Below are 7,779 nucleotides of genomic sequence, written 5' to 3' on the forward strand. Positions count from 1 at the left end.
TTGTCTGTAGTGAGTAACTTACACCAGCAACTACAACTTCTAATGCTTTCTCTTGTATTCAGTTGTGAATGAATTGCTAAGTGTGCATTGGAATCGAGAAGATGATAGAAGTAATGGCTGTTTCGCTGAAGCACTGACTCAGACAGCTTTTTTTGCAGCATTGATGTCTTTCTCCCAGTTGCATAATGAAAATGACGAAACAAGTGAAGAAACAAGTTGAGTTATATTGCTGAGTCTGCACTACAAGGCATTGATGGTGTTTTCCCCACCGTGTGAATGAAATGAGGCAGCATAGCGAAACAATTCTCCCCTCCCTTTGAGTTGCTGAAGCAAACCTGAACTGCTGCATAAAGGAAAAGCTGACCTGAAGTTCCAGTTAACAAAATTTCTGTTCTAAATTATTTACATTAAGCTCCTGCCACTCAGTTGGTCCCTGGTAGGTGAATTTAACTAAAGAGCATCAGGCTTAAACGTTTAATTGTCTATAAGATTAAACACTTAAGCTTCAATCAATCAATCCATTTTTATTTGTCACATGAAATTAAACGAGGTAAAATTCCAGTGAAATGTTATCCCATACGCTCCTTTGGCTTGTGCATGATTCATCATAAAGCAGAATGTGGCCACAGAAAAAGAGTCATCCGGTTGAATGGTACCGGCACTCCAGCCAAGTCTCGGCGAAAGGACACCACAGCTCCCAACATACATCCATCCATCCATCTTCATCCGCTTATCCGGGGTCGGGTCGCGGGGGTAGCAGCTCCAGCAGGGGACCCCAAACTTCCCTTTCCCGGGCCACATTAACCAGCTCCGACTGGGGGATCCCGAGGCGTTCCCAGGCCAGGTTAGAGATATAATCCCTCCACCTAGTCCTGGGTCTCCCCCGAGGCCTCCTCCCAGCTGGACGTGCCTGGAACACCTCCCTAGGGAGGCGCCCAGGGGGCATTCTTACCAGATGCCCGAACCACCTCAACTGGCTCCTTTCGACGCAAAGGAGCAGCGGCTCTACTCCGAGCTCCTCACGGATAACTGAACTTCTCACCCTATCTCTAAGGGAGACGCCAGCTACCCTCCTGAGGGAAACCCATTTCGGCCGCTTGTACCCTGGATCTTGTTCTTTCGGTCATGACCCAGCCTTCATGACCATAGGTGAGGTAGGAACAAAAACTGACCGGTAGATTGAGAGCTTTGCCTTCTGGCTCAGCTCTCTTTTTACGTCTAACGGTGCGATAAATTGAATGTAATACCGCACCTGCTGTGCCGATTCTCCGACCAATCTCCCGCTCCATTGTCCCTCACTCGCGAACAAGACCCCAAGGTACTTGAACTCCTTCACTTGGGGTAAGGACTCATTCCCTACCTGGAGAAGGCACTCCATCGGTTTCCTGCTGAGAACCATGGCCTCCGATTTAGAGTGCTGATCCTCATCAGCCTCTTCACACTCGGCTGCGAACCGATCCAGTGAGTGCTGAAGGTCACAGGCCGATGATGCCATCAGGACCACATCATCTGCAAAAAGCAGCGATGAGATCCCCAGCCCACCGAACTGCCACCCCTCTCCACCCCGACTACGCCTCGATATCCTGTCCATAAATACTACAAACAGGATTGGTGACAAAGCGCAGCCCTGGCGGAGGCCAACTCTCACCTGAAAGCGAGTCCGACTTACTGCCGAGAACCCGGACACAGCTCTCGCTTTGGTCGTACAGAGATTGGATGGCCCTGAGAAGGGACCCCCTCACCCCGTACTCCCGCAGCACCTCCCACAGTATCTCCTGGGGCACCCGGTCATACGCCTTCTCCAGATCCACAAAACACATGTAGACTGGTTGGGCATACTCCCAGGCTCCCTCCAGGATCCTTGCGAGAGTAAAGATCTGGTCCGTTGTTCCACGACCAGGACGGAATTCGCATTGTTCCTCTTCAACCTGAGATTCGACTATCGACCAAACCCTCCTTTCCAACACCTTGGAGTAGACTTTACCGGGGAGGCTGAGAAGTGTGATACCCCTGTAATTGGCACACACCCTTTGGTCCCCCTTTTTAAAAAGGGGAACCACCACCCCGGTCTGCCACTCCTTAGGCACCGTCCCATACTTCCATGCAATGTTGAAGAGGCGTGTCAACCAAGACAACCCCTCCACACCCAGAGCTTTAAGCATTTCTGGACAGATCTCATCAATTCCTGGGGCTTTGCCACTGTGGAGTTGTTTAACTACCTCAGCAACCTCCACCAGGGAAATTGATGCCAATCCCCCCTCATCCTCCAGCTCTGCCTCTACCATAGAGGGCGTATTAGTCAGATTTAGGAGTTCCTCAAAGTGCTCCTTCCACCGCCCTATTACCTCCTCAGTTGAGGTCAAGCTCCCAACATCCCACTGGAAACCGACGCCTCATCCAGTTTACCTTTCGATGTTGGCACATTGGCTAGCAGGAGACAGAGAAGTGGAAGTCTGTGTTCAATTCCTCCACGTAGTCGAGATCGTAGCCATAGGTCCACTCTTAGCTGATAGCCATCTTCACCTTTTCCTCTCTGTTTACACTATAAATAGGCTCGAATATGGAACTTCATTTAAATTCAAATGCAAATTGGGAACATTTTTTAACTTTTGAAACTCATAAATGTAAAGTAAATCTAAAGGGAGATCTGATATCATCCAAAAAGAAAAACCATGGTGTGAGTCATAAGCTTTAAATGTCAATAGTCACATAAATGCAGCAATAAAATATAACTACAAATATTAACCTTGACAATGATCTAACCCTGACAATCAAGAGAATTTGGCTAAAATCCAATTGGTGCACTGGAAGCCTCCATCTTATGCAGTTGAATCCAGGGGTGGAGGTATTCCCTGCTCCTGAGCTGAGATGTTACTCTTGACATAGTAGGACAGGACATGATATTTCTCGGAAAACCCCTGTAATTGAGTTGACGTGCTTTTAAAGCCATCTGAATAATACAGCAAGCACACAAGCTCCCATCTCAATGTGGAGCTGGTGCAAACCCACATCAATAAATCAGAAGCGTTCAAATCTTTATATGACATGCAGCTGCTCAAGGAAAATGTGCACATCACTGAAATTGCTATAAGAATTTAGGTGATAAGAAGTCCTTTGTATTAATATGTAAGTGAGACTGTAACTTTTGCTGAACACAGTGGACACAAGTGACATTTGCTAAATGGAAATTGTTAAATGTTGAACTGTAGCACAAATGGAGAAGACAAAAAGTCAGCAAGCTGCCTAAATAATGTCAACTAAGCAGAAACATATCTTTTCTGTTTGCCAACATTAGCCACCTTAAGCTAAGTATACAAGCAAGTAAGGCTGTAGCAGCAAAACCCTGGATTGTCGTAATTAAGCAAGGCTATGTTTTACTTTAGTGGTGAATTCTGTACAGCCTAATGGCAAATGCATGCCAAAACATAATGTAACAGCAGTACAAAAGAGTCATAAAGTCACAATGACTAAATTATGGCAGTTACACAGCATCAATCTCATGTTTGCTAACTTAAGCTAACATTTGCTAGCCTACCCTAAGTTATTGGTACTGTAACAGCTATACACCACTCTAAACACTTTTGAGTGTATTTAGTTGAGCCAGGGAGCATTTTATTACTTATGAAAAAGATTTTATCACAAGAATGAAATTTCTGTCAGAAGTTATTTAGTCTCACTTTAAAGCACAATTAATATGCAGTAGATTTAGGAATTGCTGTTTTGAATGCTATTAAAATCCATAGCTATAAGAATTATATCATGCTATTCTTGTGTACTATACAGTGCCCGTTCAAAATGTGCCTGTTTGGAACGGGCCGATTACTTGGCCTTTGGTATTGCTGCTTGAAGCTATCTCCAGAACCATTGTACCCCAAAATTACTTACAGAGGGACCCCAAAGCACTTAGCATCCACACCATAGTCTACTACTGACTTAATGTGTACTCCTATTTTAGAGAAAAACATTATACTACCCCATTTACCTGACAGATGTGGCAGATTCAGAATTTACTCACAAAAGATCACCATTAAAATTTGGAGTAATCACAGACATTTGCTTTATGGACTGATGGCGGTTCGCCACCAATCAGCAAATATCTGCGTTAATCAACCGACAGAACTGGACCGAGTACAGAGACGGACTCACAGAGACGGATTCGGCTCCAGAATGTGAGAGAGTGTCTGTGTGCGCAAAGAGAGAGAGAGAGAGAGAGAGAGAGAGAGAGAGAGAGAGAGAGAGAGAGAGAGAGAGAGAGAGAAAAGGTGTATAGGCAAATATTTTCTTTTTCTTTTTTTTAAATTAACTCGATAATAAAGCCGTAAAGTGTAAATCTTTCAACTCAGGAATACAGATAGGATTGGAGATGAACACGTAACCGCGATCAGCTTCTTGGGAAATTAAGAATCAATGCCACCGCTCCACTTAGCACCAAATGCAATGTTTAATTTTAAATGAATGTAGCCTACTGGCAGTCTGGCACACGTGGGTGCTCAGTATTTTCCGGAGCACCCACGGTATCGGCGTATATGGTAGCAAATGGTGTGCACCTCTAACCCAGTCAAGGAACGGGTTAACGGAAATGTAGTTTTGGCCAATCGGATGTGGTTGTGCCAGAGTTGGTAATTTAATTTTGCAGATTAGAACCCAAATTAAAACATAAGCAACTCAATTTTCTGAATGTTAGAACATTGTGTCAAATTGGTCGTTATTACTGTAACTTATAAAGTGTCAGGTTTACTTAAAAACGTCATCTGACGTTGTTGTTTAGTAGCTAACTCAGAGATTATCAGATAATGAAATTACTGATTTAGCAGGGGGGGTTAACACTTTTGCAAGGCACTGTATCCTTATCACATTCTCATTAGGGGCAGAGCCCCCCTAAAGGTCTGATCCTAGAATCGCCCCTGGCCCTCAGCCTATTTTTCACACACCTGCAGATGCTCTGTTAAGAAAGTCTTCAACCTACCGGTGGGTCGCTTCATCCCTGATGGAAGCTAACAGCAGCACATTTCTCCCTCTCAAATGCATGCATGACTATCTCGCTGTGTCTGACAAAGAAAGATCTAAATCACTTTTGCTGGTAGAAAACTATATAGAAGATGACTCAGCTGTTTCAAATGGAAGGGCTTTGAAAAAACATCTTAAGGGAGTGGGTGCATTGGTATGGAAATAATTTCTTACAACTCCACATAATTTAAAGAAGGAGCTGCTGATAGAGTTTGGAAAGGAGGCAGATCTAATTTAAACATTTTGCTGAAGATGCAGTCATTGAGAGATTGGACAAATGTGCCATGCTTGATAAGTCTCTGTTTATAACAATATTGTGTCAGTTATTCAGAAATAAAGAAACCATCTCCACATGATACTTACCTTCTGCATAAACTTTTAATTACACTTACTTCTCAAGATACTTTTGCTGCTGCAGAACACTTATAAAGAATTCTCACTTGCTCCAGATAACCTGCATGAGATTACAGGAAGAGTCTCAACTCAAGGCACTGCAGAAGGCAAGAAGCATCTTCAATCCCTGAACGCAGTCCTACTAAGCACTCCCTTCTGCTACCATCTGGGAGTAGACTTTACAATCACACTGATCTCAAACAGATGCAGGATGAACTCTGTTCTTTAGCTATACATCTGCTCAAAAGAGAAAATGACTAAAACTACATACTATACTATATTCAACAAAATAAGTATGTATTTGTCATTACAATTGGTATGTATTTGCAAAAATGTGTATGCATTTGTTAAAAACGTATATGTATTTGTTATTTTCTTTTTACATAAAGGGCAAATCTGAAGTTTATGTTTATGCTGAAGCTTTGATTACTGTTAATGTTTTTTGTCATAAATGTTCCCTCCTTTGCTGCCTACTGATTTCTTTTTTATAATGTACTTTATACACAGCATATACTGACAATAGGAAACAATATTGATAAAAAGGGCAAAGAGCTAGTATTATGCTGCATTATACTGTAGGGGTTGAGACTATTATAAAATCTCATCCGCTCATTTTTAAACGTGTTTTTAGTTCCGTGGCTCTAGGGATGGCAGTATCAGTCGGGCGGCCCACTACTTTGATCCAGGCTAAAATATCTCAACAACTTTTGGATGGATTGCCATTGCCAAATTAGTTGCAGACGTTCATGGTTCCCAGAGGATGAATCCTAATGACTCTAGTGATTCTGTGGCTTTTCCTCTAGCGCCACCAGCAGATTGACTTTTGTGGTTTTGAGTGAAATGTTTCGACAAATGTAGAAAAGTATATTCTCCTCTATTCATTTGATGACACACATGATGAATGTTTTTCTTTCGAACTCAACGGTGGGGACACTAAATCTGCCCTTGAACATAGACTTGAGACGTTGTCTAGCTTAGATAACAACATGACAATAACACCGAAGGACACAAATTCTACGACCAACAGCCATGTTGAGAATTACCGTTATTCCTGTAGACAGAATGGTTCAGTTTAGTACTTGTGATCAAGTATTACAAGAAACTAGATGCAAACTATTGGATTTGCCAGAGCAAGACAGATAATAGTGCAGATGAGTGGACAACATACAACAAACACATTTAAGGAAAAGAAATCCTGTGGTGGAGCATCACACCCGTTTTTAGAATATGCATTATAGTAGTCTCACAATGTCAGACCTTCCTCCACAGCGGTGCAAAGGAAGGTCTGGGTATTCCATACAACAATACAGGATAGGTGAAAAACATGCTCTGGTTAATTGGCATTTCTTTAAACCAATCACAATTGTCTTTGGCAGCGCTAGATTCTGCTGATATGGTTTTTACCGATTTTGCAATATTTTCTGTTCTGTTCTGGCAGACTGAATTTTCCTCGGGATATTAAAATAATATTAAATCCTAACTTGTGTTCAGGCTTCCACATGATGGGGTTTTTGTAAACATTAGCTACACGAGCAAACTCAATAAGTGAATAGCTGAGTAGACTGAATAACCAAGTGATACTGTGATACTTGTGCATGTAAACACACTTAATCATACATCTAGCCCACTATGATAAACCAATGTGATAAAGACTGGAGGCAGAGTACTACGCTGTGTGCACGGGAGAAAGAGAGGATAACGGCCATGATTTATTCATTGATGAAAGGAACCCTAGTATTTTATTTATGATATCTTTAAATATAGCTCATGTGAATTAAATAAGTGATTGAAAATGGATGTTCCAACCTAGATTCATGTGTATCCCACACACTGCACACACTGAACCCAGGCATGTGCACACACATAGACAAACATACATCACAGCACACAGTCACAAACAAATACAAGTGGATAAAGGCACACACTCTGTTCCTCAGTGTTGCTCCTGACAGACAACTTTTTAACTCTTGGCTGTAGTACTGTAATGCAAAATCAAACTCATACTGCAGCTGAATTTACTGCTACTGAATAATAACTAACAACATTCAACGATCAGTAACAACTCATCAGGTTATTGTGATTAAATGCAGAATTATCAGGAATAAAGGGTCCAGCATTTGGTCTGGGGAATTTAAATGATTATAAACAGGTTGGCCAAATGACATACCTACATATCACCAGAACAAATACCTCTCCCAGCTCATTCTCACTTTATCACAAGTAGTTGAGCTGACATGACTCTTAAACCTGGAGATGCTTAGCTTATCACCTTGCATGGCTCTGTTCAAAAGGTAAAATAAATCAGCCTACCAGCCTGTGCAAGTGTAAAAAGACAACATGTTGTGGTTTTGCAGGGGGTTATGACTTTTTCCTGGCTAG

Source organism: Sander vitreus, chromosome 8, assembly GCF_031162955.1.
Source record: "Sander vitreus isolate 19-12246 chromosome 8, sanVit1, whole genome shotgun sequence".
NCBI classification, from domain to species: domain Eukaryota; kingdom Metazoa; phylum Chordata; class Actinopteri; order Perciformes; family Percidae; genus Sander; species Sander vitreus.